A 16,791-nucleotide genomic window follows, 5' to 3' on the forward strand; every position below is an offset into this window, starting at 1 on the left:
CCATATTAGGAAGCCTATAAGTAAGTGAAAGATGTCATAAATCTTGAATTTATTTCAAAGTTGGTGTTTTCTATTATTTTCAATTGTTCAAATTTTTGAAAAAAAACAATTCTTTTATTGTTGATACACATTTTTAAACAAATTGATTCATAAATAAAGTGTCTACCCCCCCCCCCCCCCCCTGAACAGTCAACATGCTCATACATGTATCACCCATTGTTTACACATGTATCATGTAGATTAAATGTATCGATTTATATAATTTATTTATTCAGAATCATAAATGTATAATTTGACTAAGAAGCAATTATTTAGATGTACATGCTCCACTGTGGTTTATTTTCAATACACAAAAATTCACAAATGAGTTCGGGATCGGTATTCAATTGGGGTCAAGGTCGAAGTGAAAGTAGACTTAGCAGAAAGTTATCAAAACTGTTCAGTGCAGTGTTTAGCAGTATATAGGTGATGGGCATTTGTATTTTACACAGGAGGTAAGAGGTATACCTTAGTACAATATTTGTAAATAACAATTTAATGTTTTTGGAACATGTCGATGATCGGCACGTCACATACATGACATACATCATTTCAGATCAGTTGCGCGGTGAAGCTGGTTACAGTTGTCTGGGAGTTAAACGATGTGTGTGAACATGCACATTAACTGATTTTTCTCATATTTTTTAGCAATTGCATTACATGTATTTGTTGAATGTACAATTATTGTCAGTAAAACATGATTTTTACCTATTCTGCTGAATTAACTTAATTAATTATAATGTTAACAGTGTGATTTCAGGTGGGAGCAAATTAATCATTTTTTAAATTAATTAATTTCAAGTAATGGGCATAAAAGGAATATGGTAAAATTGTACGCGTTGAATGTCTGTGTGTCTGTCTGTCTGCAAATGTGATATTGTGCCATTTATTGTATTGATTTTTTTTTTAGGTTCATGGTGATTGGTACAGGAAAAACATGAGGTCCATGCAGATGGTGTTTAAAACTATTGGCCAGCAAATGCACACCATTTTGAATACATCTTGAAACAGCACCAGCAAAATGTGACAGTCGGCAAATTGTTTAAGTTAAAGTTTTCTAAAAAAAAAATTCTTTGAAGTGGGGGATGGGGTGGGGGTGAGGAAATTTACATATTAAATAGGTGATCAGAATGTGAAAGTATTTAGCTATAACTAATCTGTACATGCACTGCTATATACATTTTGCACTTATATAGATTTTTTTTCTTATTTAAGAATTTCAAATTAATTAGATCTACATCTTTGTTTTGTAAATTATGCATTATTAAGATTACACGGATATAAGAATTGAAATTTCATGAATATTTGACAGTCAAAATTATGCGATTTGTCAGGAAATTCAAAATTTTGTCTCATTTTCCTACAAATTACAAAATGGTTACCATGGAAACAAAACAACTTTAGTGGATTATTTATTTAATCTGCAAAACCACATATTTTTATTTTTTAAAGTTAATAATAGTATATAAGCACTGATTTTGTCTTAAATGAAAAGTACGGGAAAAGTAATGATACACATGTATTGAGCTATCCATTATTATGATGTCATTGTGACGTCATAGATGAGTAAATTTGCATTGGTATAAAAATTGCTTTGAAACAAATGATTCTATATAGGATTATAAAGGCTTATAACTTTTTTATTCATAGACCAAATTTCATGAATGATACATCAATGGACAGGAAATAATCAGTTCTTTTTTATTTTACTACTTTCGGGGTATTTGTAACTTCATTTTTTTGTCATTTCTGGAGAAACTATGAATTAGAGGGTGAAAAGTGGTCATATTTTGTGCGGAAATACATTAATTTTTTAAAATAAGTGAAATTGACCCAATTAAGTGCTTGATTATGATTTGACTATATGTATTTAAAGTTATGAAGTTGATTAAGAATGGTATAAATGTGTTAATAGGCTAAAATTTGACTTAAAACTTGGGTGCAGTTTTGGCTAGATTGGAGCATTTTTTAAGGATATTACACATAGAACTGTAAATGCTGTAAAATCTTAATTAATTGTTGAATTTTCATGAAACTTGGCATGATGTCTCTACTTATGCTCTAGATTGACAAACAGTGTGAAATATTGTAAAATCAAAAAAATGCTTTTTCATATTGGGTACATCCCACTAATTATTTTTAGAATCGGTAGGAGAAGAAAGTAGTGCAGAAAAAATTACAAGTTCCTTAATTTGCAGACTTGCATAAAAAAAATTGGGCAGATGTACTGATTTGAGCCTCACACTTGTTGATAAGGAGTATCTTTCCTACCAAAAAAGCTTTGAAAATGTAATTTATCAAGAAGATCAGCTGAATTATTTTGTGTATTATAACGCCAGTGATAATTCTGAAATTCCCCTACTTTCACTTTCATTTTTAGAGGTTCCCGCAGACAGACGCATTTTGCCGGAAAACGAATCTGACATGCCACCTCGAGATTTTAACCAAGGAAAGACAAGTTGATGTGCTTTGATTTGAGGGGTCACTCACTTCTGAACGAAAATTAGGGACATCGCTATGAGAAGAAACGTTAACATTGTCGCCTATGGGAAAACAATTAGTGGACTGTACCCATATTAGGAAGCCTATAAGTAAGTGAAAGATGTCATAAATCTTGAATTTATTTCAAAGTTGGTGTTTTCTATTATTTTCAATTGTTCAAATTTATGAAAAAAACAATTCTTTTATTGTTGATACACATTTTTAAACAAATTGATTCATAAATAAAGTGTCTCCCCCCCCCCCCCCCCCCCCCCCCCCCCCCCTGAGCAGTCAACATGCTCATACATGTATCACCCATTGTTTACACATGTATCATGTAGATTAAATGTATCGATTTATATAATTTATTTATTCAGAATCATAAATGTATAATTTGACTAAGAAGCAATTATTTAGATGTACATGCTCCACTGTGGTTTATTTTCAATACACAAAAATTCACAAATGAGTTCGGGATCGGTATTCAATTGGGGTCAAGGTCGAAGTGAAAGTAGACTTAGCAGAAAGTTATCAAAACTGTTCAGTGCAGTGTTTAGCAGTATATAGGTGATGGGCATTTGTATTTTACACAGGAGGTAAGAGGTATACCTTAGTACAATATTTGTAAATAACAATTTAATGTTTTTGGAACATGTCGATGATCGGCACGTCACATACATACATGACATACATCATTTCAGATCAGTTGCGCGGTGAAGCTGGTTACAGTTGTCTGGGAGTTAAACGATGTGTGTGAACATGCACATTAACTGATTTTTCTCATATTTTTTAGCAATTGCATTACATGTATTTGTTGAATGTACAATTATTGTCAGTAAAACATGATTTTTACCTATTCTGCTGAATTAACTTAATTACCAATGTTAACAGTGTGATTTCAGGTGGGAGCAAATTAATCATTTTTTAAATTAATTAATTTCAAGTAATGGGCATAAAAGGAATATGGTAAAATTGTACGCGTTGAATGTCTGTGTGTCTGTCTGTCTGCAAAAAATGTGATATTGTGCCATTTATTGTATTGATTTTTTTTTTAGGTTCATGGTGATTGGTACAGGAAAAACATGAGGTCCATGCAGATGGTGTTTAAAACTATTGGCCAGCAAATGCACACCCATTTGAATACATCTTGAAACAGCACCAGCAAAATGTGACAGTCGGCAAAATGTGTAAGTTAAAGTTTTCTAAAAAAAAAATTCATTGAAGTGGGGGATGGGGTGGGGGTGAGGAAATTTACATATTTAATAGGTGATCAGAATGTGAAAGTATTTAGCTATAACTAATCTGTACATGCACTGCTATATACATTTTGCACTTATATAGATTTTTTTTCTTATTTAAGAATTTCAAATTAATTAGATCTACATCTTTGTTTTGTAAATTATGCATTATTAAGATTACACGGATATAAGAATTGAAATTTCATGAATATTTGACAGTCAAAATTATGCGATTTGTCAGGAAATTCAAAATTTTGTCTCATTTTCCTACAAATTACAAAATGGTTACCATGGAAACAAAACAACTTTAGTGGATTATTTATTTAATCTGCAAAACCACATATTTTTATTTTTTAAAGTTAATAATAGTATATAAGCACTGATTTTGTCTTAAATGAAAAGTACGGGAAAAGTAATGATACACATGTATTGAGCTATCCATTATTATGATGTCATTGTGACGTCATAGACGAGTAAATTTGCATTGGTATAAAAATTGCTTTGAAACAAATGATTCTATATAGGATTATAAAGGCTTATAACTTTTTTATTCATAGACCAAATTTCATAAATGATACCTCAATGGACAGGGAATAATCAGTACTTTTTTATTTTACTACTTTCGGGGTATTTGTTAACTTCATTTTTTTGTCATTTCTGGAGAAACTATGAATTAGAGGGTGAAAAGTGGTCATATTTTGTGCGGAAATACATTAATTTTTTAAAATAAGTGAAATTGACCCAATTAAGTGCTTGATTATGATTTGACTATTGTATTTAAAGTTATGAAGGTGATTAAGAATGGTATAAATGTGTTAATAGGCTAAAATTTGACTTAAAACTTGGGTGCAGTTTTGGCTAGATTGGAGCATTTTTTAAGGATATTACACATAGAACTGTAAATGCTGTAAAATCTTAATTAATTGTTGAATTTTCATGAAACTTGGCATGATGTCTCTACTTATGCTCTAGATTGACAAACAGTGTGAAATATTGTAAAATCAAAAAAATGCTTTTTCATATTGGGTACATCCCACTAATTATTTTTAGAATCGGTAGGAGAAGAAAGTAGTGCAGAAAAAATTACAAGTTCCTTAATTTGCAGACTTGCATAAAAAAAATTGGGCAGATGTACTGAACTGAGCCTCACACTTGTTGATAAGGAGTATCTTTCCTACCAAAAAAGCTTTGGAAAATGTAATTTATCAAGAAGATCAGCTGAATTATTTTGTGTATTATAACGCCAGTGATAATTCTGAAATTCCCCTACTTTCACTTTCATTTTTAGAGGTTCCCGCAGACAGACGCATTTTGCCGGAAAACGAATCTGACATGCCACCTCGAGATTTTAACCAAGGAAAGACAAGTTGATGTGCTTTGATTTGAGGGGTCACTCACTTCTGAACGAAAATTAGGGACATCGCTATGAGAAGAAACGTTAACATTGTCGCCTATGGGAAAACAATTAGTGGACTGTACCCATATTAGGAAGCCTATAAGTAAGTGAAAGATGTCATAAATCTTGAATTTATTTCAAAGTTGGTGTTTTCTATTATTTTCAATTGTTCAAATTTATGAAAAAAACAATTCTTTTATTGTTGATACACATTTTTAAACAAATTGATTCATAAATAAAGTGTACCCCCCCCCCCCCCCCCCCCCCCCCCCCCGGAACAGTCAACATACTCATACATGTATCACCCATTGTTTACACATGTATCATATAGATTAAATGTATCGATTTATATAATTTATTTATCCAGAATCATAAATGTATAATTTGATTAAGAAGCAATTATGTAGAAGTACATGCTCCACTGTGGTTTATTTTCAATACACAAAAATTCACAAATGAGTTCGGGATCGGTATTCAATTGGGGTCAAGGTCGAAGTGAAAGTAGACTTAGCAGAAAGTTATCAAAACTGTTCAGTGCAATGTTTAGCAGTATATAGGTGATGGGCATTTGTATTTTACACAGGAGGTAAGAGGTATACCTTAGTACAATATTTGTAAATAACAATTTAATGTTTTTGGAACATGTCGATGATCAGCACGTCACATACATGACATACATCATTTCAGATCAGTTGCGCGGTGAAGCTGGTTACAGTTGTCTGGGAGTTAAACGATGTGTGTGAACATGCACATTAACTGATTTTTCTCATATTTTTTAGCAATTGCATTACATGTATTTGTTGAATGTACAATTATTGTCAGTAAAACATGATTTTTACCTATTCTGCTGAATTAATTTAAATACCTATGTTAACAGTGTGATTTCAGGTGGGAGCCAATTAATCATCTTTTAAATTAATTAATTTCAAGTAATGGGCATAAAAGGAATATGGTAAAATTGTACGTGTTGAATGTCTGTGTGTCTGTCTGTCTGCAAATGTGATATTGTGCCATTTATTGTATTGATTTTTTTTTTAGGTTCATGGTGATTGGTACAGGAAAAACATGAGGTCCATGCAGATGGTGTTTAAAACTATTGGCCAGCAAATGCACACCCATTTGAATACATCTTGAAACAGCACCAGCAAAATGTGACAGTCGGCAAAATGTGTAAGTTAAAGTTTTCTAAAAAAAAAATTCATTGAAGTGGGGGATGGGGTGGGGGTGAGGAAATTTACATATTAAATAGGTGATCAGAATGTGAAAGTATTTAGCTATAACTAATCTGTACATGCACTGCTATATACATTTTGCACTTATATAGATTTTTTTTCTTATTTAAGAATTTCAAATTAATTAGATCTACATCTTTGTTTTGTAAATTATGCATTATTAAGATTACACGGATATAAGAATTGAAATTTCATGAATATTTGACAGTCAAAATTATGCGATTTGTCAGGAAATTCAAAATTTTGTCTCATTTTCCTACAAATTACAAAATGGTTACCATGGAAACAAAACAACTTTAGTGGATTATTTATTTAATCTGCAAAACCACATATTTTTATTTTTTAAAGTTAATAATAGTATATAAGCACTGATTTTGTCTTATATGAAATGTACGGGAAAAGTAATGATACACATGTATTGAGCTATCCATTATTATGATGTCATTGTGACGTCATAGATGAGTAAATTTGCATTGGTATAAAAATTGCTTTGAAACAAATGATTCTATATAGGATTATAAAGGCTTATAACTTTTTTATTCATAGACCAAATTTCATGAATGATACATCAATGGACAGGAAATAATCAGTACTTTTTTATTTTACTACTTTCGGGGTATTTGTTAACTTCATTTTTTTGTCATTTCTGGAGAAACGATGAATTAAAGGGTGAAAAGTGGTCATATTTTGTGCGGAAATATATTAATTTTTTAAAATAAGTGAAATTGACCCAATTAAGTGCTTGATTATGATTTGACTATATGTATTTAAAGTTATGAAGGTGATTAAGAATGGTATAAATGTGTTAATAGGCTAAAATTTGACTTAAAACTTGGGTGCAGTTTTGGCTAGATTGGAGCATTTTTTAAGGATATTACACATAGAACTGTAAATGCTGTAAAATCTTAATTAATTGTTGAATTTTCATGAAACTTGGCATGATGTCTCTACTTATGCTCTAGATTGACAAACAGTGTGAAATATTGTAAAATCAAAAAAATGCTTTTTCATATTGGGTACATCCCACTAATTATTTTTAGAATCGGTAGGAGAAGAAAGTAGTGCAGAAAAAATTACAAGTTCCTTAATTTGCAGACTTGCATAAAAAAAATTGGGCAGATGTACTGAACTGAGCCTCACACTTGTTGATAAGGAGTATCTTTCCTACCAAAAAAGCTTTGAAAATGTAATTTATCAAGAAGATCAGCTGAATTATTTTGTGTATTATAACGCCAGTGATAATTCTGAAATTCCCCTACTTTCACTTTCATTTTTAGAGGTTCCCGCAGACAGACGCATTTTGCCGGAAAACGAATCTGACATGCCACCTCGAGATTTTAACCAAGGAAAGACAAGTTGATGTGCTTTGATTTGAGGGGTCACTCACTTCTGAACGAAAATTAGGGACATCGCTATGAGAAGAAACGTTAACATTGTCGCCTATGGGAAAACAATTAGTGGACTGTACCCATATTAGGAAGCCTATAAGTAAGTGAAAGATGTCATAAATCTTGAATTTATTTCAAAGTTGGTGTTTTCTATTATTTTCAATTGTTCAAATTTATGAAAAAAACAATTCTTTTATTGTTGATACACATTTTTAAACAAATTGATTCATAAATAAAGTGTCTACCCCCCCCCCCCCCCCCCCCCCCGGAACAGTCAACATACTCATACATGTATCACCCATTGTTTACACATGTATCATGTAGATTAAATGTATCGGTTTATATAATTTATTTATTCAGAATCATAAATGTATAATTTGATTAAGAAGCAATTATGTAGAAGTACATGCTCCACTGTGGTTTATTTTCAATACACAAAAATTCACAAATGAGTTCGGGATCGGTATTCAATCGGGGTCAAGGTCGAAGTGAAAGTAGACTTAGCAGAAAGTTATCAAAACTGTTCAGTGCAGTGTTTAGCAGTATATAGGTGATGGGCATTTGTATTTTACACAGGAGGTAAGAGGTATACCTTAGTACAATATTTGTAAATAACAATTTAATGTTTTTGGAACATGTCGATGATCAGCACGTCACATACATGACATACATCATTTCAGATCAGTTGCGCGGTGAAGCTGGTTACAGTTGTCTGGGAGTTAAACGATGTGTGTGAACATGCACATTAACTGATTTTTCTCATATTTTTTAGCAATTGCATTACATGTATTTGTTGAATGTACAATTATTGTCAGTAAAACATGATTTTTACCTATTCTGCTGAATTAACTTAATTAATTATAATGTTAACAGTGTGATTTCAGGTGGGAGCAAATTAATCATTTTTTAAATTAATTAATTTCAAGTAATGGGCAAAAAAGGAATATGGTAAAATTGTACGTGTTGAATGTCTATGTGTCTGTCTGTCTGCAAATGTGATATTGTGCCATTTATTGTATTGATTTTTTTTTTAGGTTCATGGTGATTGGTACAGGAAAAACATGAGGTCCATGCAGATGGTGTTTAAAACTATTGGCCAGCAAATGCACACCCATTTGAATACATCTTGAAACAGCACCAGCAAAATGTGACAGTCGGCAAAATGTGTAAGTTAAAGTTTTCTAAAAAAAAAAAATTCATTGAAGTGGGGGATGGGGTGGGGGTGAGGAAATTTACATATTTAATAGGTGATCAGAATGTGAAAGTATTTAGCTATAACTAATCTGTACATGCACTGCTATATACATTTTGCACTTATATAGATTTTTTTTCTTATTTAAGAATTTCAAATTAATTAGATCTACATCTTTGTTTTGTAAATTATGCATTATTAAGATTACACGGATATAAGAATTGAAATTTCATGAATATTTGACAGTCAAAATTATGCGATTTGTCAGGAAATTCAAAATTTTGTCTCATTTTCCTACAAATTACAAAATGGTTACCATGGAAACAAAACAACTTTAGTGGATTATTTATTTAATCTGCAAAACCACATATTTTTATTTTTTAAAGTTAATAATAGTATATAAGCACTGATTTTGTCTTATATGAAAAGTACGGGAAAAGTAATGATACACATGTATTGAGCTATCCATTATTATGATGTCATTGTGACGTCATAGATGAGTAAATTTGCATTGGTATAAAAATTGCTTTGAAACAAATGATTCTATAAAAGATTATAAAGGCTTATAACTTTTTTATTCATAGACCAAATTTCATGAATGATACATCAATGGACAGGAAATAATCAGTTCTTTTTTATTTTACTACTTTCGGGGTATTTGTTAACTTCATTTTTTTGTCATTTCTGGAGAAACTATGAATTAGAGGGTGAAAAGTGGTCATATTTTGTGCGGAAATACATTAATTTTTTAAAAAAAGTGAAATTGACCCAATTAAGTGCTTGATTATGATTTGACTATATGTATTTAAAGTTATGAAGTTGATTAAAAATGGTATAAATGTGTTAATAGGCTAAAATTTGACTTAAAACTTGGGTGCAGTTTTGGCTAGATTGGAGCATTTTTTAAGGATATTACACATAGAACTGTAAATGCTGTAAAATCTTAATTAATTGTTGAATTTTCATGAAACTTGGCATGATGTCTCTACTTATGCTCTAGATTGACAAACAGTGTGAAATATTGTAAAATCAAAAAAATGCTTTTTCATATTGGGTACATCCCACTAATTATTTTTAGAATCGGTAGGAGAAGAAAGTAGTGCAGAAAAAATTACAAGTTCCTTAATTTGCAGACTTGCATAAAAAAAATTGGGCAGATGTACTGAACTGAGCCTCACACTTGTTGATAAGGAGTATCTTTCCTACCAAAAAAGCTTTGAAAATGTAATTTATCAAGAAGATCAGCTGAATTATTTTGTGTATTATAACGCCAGTGATAATTCTGAAATTCCCCTACTTTCACTTTCATTTTTAGAGGTTCCCGCAGACAGACGCATTTTGCCGGAAAACGAATCTGACATGCCACCTCGAGATTTTAACCAAGGAAAGACAAGTTGATGTGCTTTGATTTGAGGGGTCACTCACTTCTGAACGAAAATTAGGGACATCGCTATGAGAAGAAACGTTAACATTGTCGCCTATGGGAAAACAATTAGTGGACTGTACCCATATTAGGAAGCCTATAAGTAAGTGAAAGATGTCATAAATCTTGAATTTATTTCAAAGTTGGTGTTTTCTATTATTTTCAATTTTTCAAATTTATGAAAAAAACAATTCTTTTATTGTTGATACACATTTTTAAACAAATTGATTCATAAATAAAGTGTCTACCCCCCCCCCCCCCCCGGAACAGTCAACATGCTCATACATGTATCACCCATTGTTTACACATGTATCATGGAGATTTAATGTATCGATTTATATAATTTATTTATTCAGAATCATAAATGTATAATTTGATTAAGAAGCAATTATGTAGAAGTACATGCTCCACTGTGGTTTATTTTCAATACACAAAAATTCACAAATGAGTTCGGGATCGGTATTCAATCGGGGTCAAGGTCGAAGTGAAAGTAGACTTAGCAGAAAGTTATCAAAACTGTTCAGTGCAATGTTTAGCAGTATATAGGTGATGGGCATTTGTATTTTACACAGGAGGTAAGAGGTATACCTTAGTACAATATTTGTAAATAACAATTTAATGTGTTTTGGAACATGTCGATGATCGGCACGTCACATATACATGACATACATCATTTCAGATCAGTTGCGCGGTGAAGCTGGTTACAGTTGTCTGGGAGTTAAACGATGTGTGTGAACATGCACATTAACTGATTTTTCTCATATTTTTTAGCAATTGCATTACATGTATTTGTTGAATGTACAATTATTGTCAGTAAAACATGATTTTTACCTATTCTGCTGAATTAACTTAATTAATTATAATGTTAACAGTGTGATTTCAGGTGGGAGCAAATTAATCATTTTTTAAATTAATTAATTTCAAGTAATGGGCATAAAAGGAATATGGTAAAATTGTACGTGTTGAATGTCTATGTGTCTGTCTGTCTGCAAATGTGATATTGTGCCATTTATTGTATTGATTTTTTTTTTAGGTTCATGGTGATTGGTACAGGAAAAACATGAGGTCCATGCAGATGGTGTTTAAAACTATTGGCCAGCAAATGCACACCCATTTGAATACATCTTGAAACAGCACCAGCAAAATGTGACAGTCGGCAAAATGTGTAAGTTAAAGTTTTCTAAAAAAAAAATTCATTGAAGTGGGGGATGGGGTGGGGGTGAGGAAATTTACATATTAAATAGGTGATCAGAATGTGAAAGTATTTAGCTATAACTAATCTGTACATGCACTGCTATATACATTTTGCACTTATATAGATTTTTTTTCTTATTTAAGAATTTCAAATTAATTAGATCTACATCTTTGTTTTGTAAATTATGCATTATTAAGATTACACGGATATAAGAATTGAAATTTCATGAATATTTGACAGTCAAAATTATGCGATTTGTCAGGAAATTCAAAATTTTGTCTCATTTTCCTACAAATTACAAAATGGTTACCATGGAAACAAAACAACTTTAGTGGATTATTTATTTAATCTGCAAAACCACATATTTTTATTTTTTAAAGTTAATAATAGTATATAAGCACTGATTTTGTCTTAAATGAAAAGTACGGGAAAAGTAATGATACACATGTATTGAGCTATCCATTATTATGATGTCATTGTGACGTCATAGATGAGTAAATTTGCATTGGTATAAAAATTGCTTTGAAACAAATGATTCTATAAAAGATTATAAAGGCTTATAACTTTTTTATTCATAGACCAAATTTCATGAATGATACATCAATGGACAGGAAATAATCAGTTCTTTTTTATTTTACTACTTTCGGGGTATTTGTTAACTTCATTTTTTTGTCATTTCTGGAGAAACTATGAATTAGAGGGTGAAAAGTGGTCATATTTTGTGCGGAAATACATTAATTTTTTAAAATAAGTGAAATTGACCCAATTAAGTGCTTGATTATGATTTGACTATATGTATTTAAAGTTATGAAGTTGATTAAGAATGGTATAAATGTGTTAATAGGCTAAAATTTGACTTAAAACTTGGGTGCAGTTTTGGCTAGATTGGAGCATTTTTTAAGGATATTACACATAGAACTGTAAATGCTGTAAAATCTTAATTAATTGTTGAATTTTCATGAAACTTGGCATGATGTCTCTACTTATGCTCTAGATTGACAAACAGTGTGAAATATTGTAAAATCAAAAAAATGCTTTTTCATATTGGGTACATCCCACTAATTATTTTTAGAATCGGTAGGAGAAGAAAGTAGTGCAGAAAAAATTACAAGTTCCTTAATTTGCAGACTTGCATAAAAAAAATTGGGCAGATGTACTGAACTGAGCCTCACACTTGTTGATAAGGAGTATCTTTCCTACCAAAAAAGCTTTGAAAATGTAATTTATCAAGAAGATCAGCTGAATTATTTTGTGTATTATAACGCCAGTGATAATTCTGAAATTCCCCTACTTTCACTTTCATTTTTAGAGGTTCCCGCAGACAGACGCATTTTGCCGGAAAACGAATCTGACATGCCACCTCGAGATTTTAACCAAGGAAAGACAAGTTGATGTGCTTTGATTTGAGGGGTCACTCACTTCTGAACGAAAATTAGGGACATCGCTATGAGAAGAAACGTTAACATTGTCGCCTATGGGAAAACAATTAGTGGACTGTACCCATATTAGGAAGCCTATAAGTAAGTGAAAGATGTCATAAATCTTGAATTTATTTCAAAGTTGGTGTTTTCTATTATTTTCAATTGTTCAAATTTTTGAAAAAAAACAATTCTTTTATTGTTGATACACATTTTTAAACAAATTGATTCATAAATAAAGTGTCTACCCCCCCCCCCCCCCCCCCCCCCCCCTGAACAGTCAACATGCTCATACATGTATCACCCATTGTTTACACATGTATCATGTAGATTAAATGTATCGATTTATATAATTTATTTATTCAGAATCATAAATGTATAATTTGATTAAGAAGCAATTATGTAGAAGTACATGCTCCACTGTGGTTTATTTTCAATACACAAAAATTCACAAATGAGTTCGGGATCGGTATTCAATCGGGGTCAAGGTCGAAGTGAAAGTAGACTTAGCAGAAAGTTATCAAAACTGTTCAGTGCAATGTTTAGCAGTATATAGGTGATGGGCATTTGTATTTTACACAGGAGGTAAGAGGTATACCTTAGTACAATATTTGTAAATAACAATTTAATGTTTTTGGAACATGTCGATGATCAGCACGTCACATACATGACATACATCATTTCAGATCAGTTGCGCGGTCAAGCTGGTTACAGTTGTCTGGGAGTTAAACGATGTGTGTGAACATGCACATTAACTGATTTTTCTCATATTTTTTAGCAATTGCATTACATGTATTTGTTGAATGTACAATTATTGTCAGTAAAACATGATTTTTACCTATTCTGCTGAATTAACTTAATTAATTATAATGTAAACAGTGTGATTTCAGGTGGGAGCAAATTAATCATTTTTTAAATTAATTAATTTCAAGTTAATGGGCATAAAAGGAATATGGTAAAATTGTACGTGTTGAATGTCTATGTGTCTGTCTGTCTGCAAATGTGATATTGTGCCATTTATTGTATTGATTTTTTTTTTAGGTTCATGGTGATTGGTACAGGAAAAACATGAGGTCCATGCAGATGGTGTTTAAAACTATTGGCCAGCAAATGCACACCCATTTGAATACATCTTGAAACAGCACCAGCAAAATGTGACAGTCGGCAAAATGTGTAAGTTAAAGTTTTCTAAAAAAAAAAAAATTCATTGAAGTGGGGGATGGGGTGGGGGTGAGGAAATTTACATATTTAATAGGTGATCAGAATGTGAAAGTATTTAGCTATAACTAATCTGTACATGCACTGCTATATACATTTTGCAGCTTATATAGATTTTTTTTCTTATTTAAGAATTTCAAATTAATTAGATCTACATCTTTGTTTTGTAAATTATGCATTATTAAGATTACACGGATATAAGAATTGAAATTTCATGAATATTTGACAGTCAAAATTATGCGATTTGTCAGGAAATTCAAAATTTTGTCTCATTTTCCTACAAAATGGTTACCATGGAAACAAAACAACTTTAGTGGATTATTTATTTAATCTGCAAAACCACATATTTTTATTTTTTAAAGTTAATAATAGTATATAAGCACTGATTTTGTCTTAAATGAAAAGTACGGGAAAAGTAATGATACACATGTATTGAGCTATCCATTATTATGATGTCATTGTGACGTCATAGATGAGTAAATTTGCATTGGTATAAAAATTGCTTTGAAACAAATGATTCTATAAAAGATTATAAAGGCTTATAACTTTTTTATTCATAGACCAAATTTCATGAATGATACATCAATGGACAGGAAATAATCAGTACTTTTTTATTTTACTACTTTCGGGGTATTTGTGAACTTCATTTTTTTGTCATTTCTGGAGAAACTATGAATTAGAGGGTGAAAAGTGGTCATATTTTGTGCGGAAATACATTAATTTTTTAAAATAAGTGAAATTGACCCAATTAAGTGCTTGATTATGATTTGACTATATGTATTTAAAGTTATGAAGGTGATTAAGAATGGTATAAATGTGTTAAAAGGCTAAAATTTGACTTAAAACTTGGGTGCAGTTTTGGCTAGATTGGAGCATTTTTTAAGGATATTACACATAGAACTGTAAATGCTGTAAAATCTTAATTAATTGTTGAATTTTCATGAAACTTGGCATGATGTCTCTACTTATGCTCTAGATTGACAAACAGTGTGAAATATTGTAAAATCAAAAAAATGCTTTTTCATATTGGGTACATCCCACTAATTATTTTTAGAATCGGTAGGAGAAGAAAGTAGTGCAGAAAAAATTACAAGTTCCTTAATTTGCAGACTTGCATAAAAAAAATTGGGCAGATGTACTGAACTGAGCCTCACACTTGTTGATAAATAGTATCTTTCCTACCAAAAAAGCTTTGAAAATGTAATTTATCAAGAAGATCAGCTGAATTATTTTGTGTATTATAACGCCAGTGAGAATTCTGAAATTCCCCTACTTTCACTTTCATTTTTAGAGGTTCCCGCAGACAGACGCATTTTGCCGGAAAACGAATCTGACATGCCACCTCGAGATTTTAACCAAGGAAAGACAAGTTGATGTGCTTTGATTTGAGGGGTCACTCACTTCTGAACGAAAATTAGGGACATCGCTATGAGAAGAAACGTTAACATTGTCGCCTATGGGAAAACAATTAGTGGACTGTACCCATATTAGGAAGCCTATAAGTAAGTGAAAGATGTCATAAATCTTGAATTTATTTCAAAGTTGGTGTTTTCTATTATTTTCAATTGTTCAAATTTATGAAAAAAAACAATTCTTATATTGTTGATACACATTTTTAAACAAATTGATTCATAAATAAAGTGTCTACCCCCCCCCCCCCCCCCGAACAGTCAACATGCTCATACATGTATCACCCATTGTTTACACATGTATCATGTAGATTAAATGTATCGATTTATATAATTTATTTATTCAGAATCATAAATGTATAATTTGATTAAGAAGCAATTATGTAGAAGTACATGCTCCACTGTGGTTTATTTTCAATACACAAAAATTCACAAATGAGTTCGGGATCGGTATTCAATCGGGGTCAAGGTCGAAGTGAAAGTAGACTTAGCAGAAAGTTATCAAAACTGTTCAGTGCAATGTTTAGCAGTATATAGGTGATGGGCATTTGTATTTTACACAGGAGGTAAGAGGTATACCTTAGTACAATATTTGTAAATAACAATTTAATGTTTTTGGAACATGTCGATGATCGGCACGTCACATACATACTTGACATACATCATTTCAGATCAGTTGCGCGGTCAAGCTGGTTACAGTTGTCTGGGAGTTAAACGATGTGTGTGAACATGCACATTAACTGATTTTTCTCATATTTTTTAGCAATTGCATTACATGTATTTGTTGAATGTTCAATTATTGTCAGTAAAACATGATTTTTACCAATTCTGCTGAATTAACTTAATTACTAATGTAAACAGTGTGATTTCAGGTGGGAGCAAATTAATCATTTTTTAAATTAATTAATTTCAAGTAATGGGCATAAAAGGAATATGGTAAAATTGTACGTGTTGAATGTCTATTTGTCTGTCTGTCTGCAAATGTGATATTGTGCCATTTATTGTATTGATTTTTTTTTTAGGTTCATGGTGATTGGTACAGGAAAAACATGAGGTCCATGCAGATGGTGTTTAAAACTATTGGCCAGCAAATGCACACCCATTTGAATACATCTTGAAACAGCACCAGCAAAATGTGACAGTCGGCAAAATGTGTAAGTTA

General features: G+C 31.3%; 1 long non-coding RNA gene across 7 annotated transcripts; it reads left to right on the top strand.

Annotated features, from left to right (window-relative positions):
• The first annotated feature begins 2,344 nt into the window (after positions 1 to 2,344).
• LOC134277641 (uncharacterized) lies at positions 2,345 to 16,780 on the top strand. 7 transcript variants are annotated; one of them, XR_009994295.1, is made up of 12 exons: positions 2,346 to 2,630; positions 3,576 to 3,707; positions 5,047 to 5,257; positions 6,193 to 6,324; positions 7,664 to 7,874; positions 8,809 to 8,940; positions 10,282 to 10,492; positions 11,423 to 11,554; positions 12,894 to 13,104; positions 14,044 to 14,175; positions 15,512 to 15,722; positions 16,652 to 16,780. It is a non-coding gene; the product is annotated as an uncharacterized LOC134277641 (long non-coding RNA). The 7 variants fall into 7 exon arrangements; XR_009994296.1 differs by lacking the exon at positions 2,346 to 2,630 and adding an exon at positions 2,909 to 3,116; XR_009994301.1 differs by lacking the exon at positions 12,894 to 13,104 and having other exon boundaries at positions 2,345 to 2,630.
• Positions 16,781 to 16,791: the final 11 nt, after the last annotated feature.

The sequence above is a fragment of the Saccostrea cucullata genome, unplaced genomic scaffold (genome assembly GCF_032062105.1).
Source record: "Saccostrea cucullata isolate Sc308-1 unplaced genomic scaffold, CSIRO_AGI_Scuc_v1 ctg4867, whole genome shotgun sequence".
In the NCBI taxonomy this organism is placed as follows: Eukaryota; Metazoa; Mollusca; class Bivalvia; order Ostreida; family Ostreidae; genus Saccostrea; species Saccostrea cuccullata.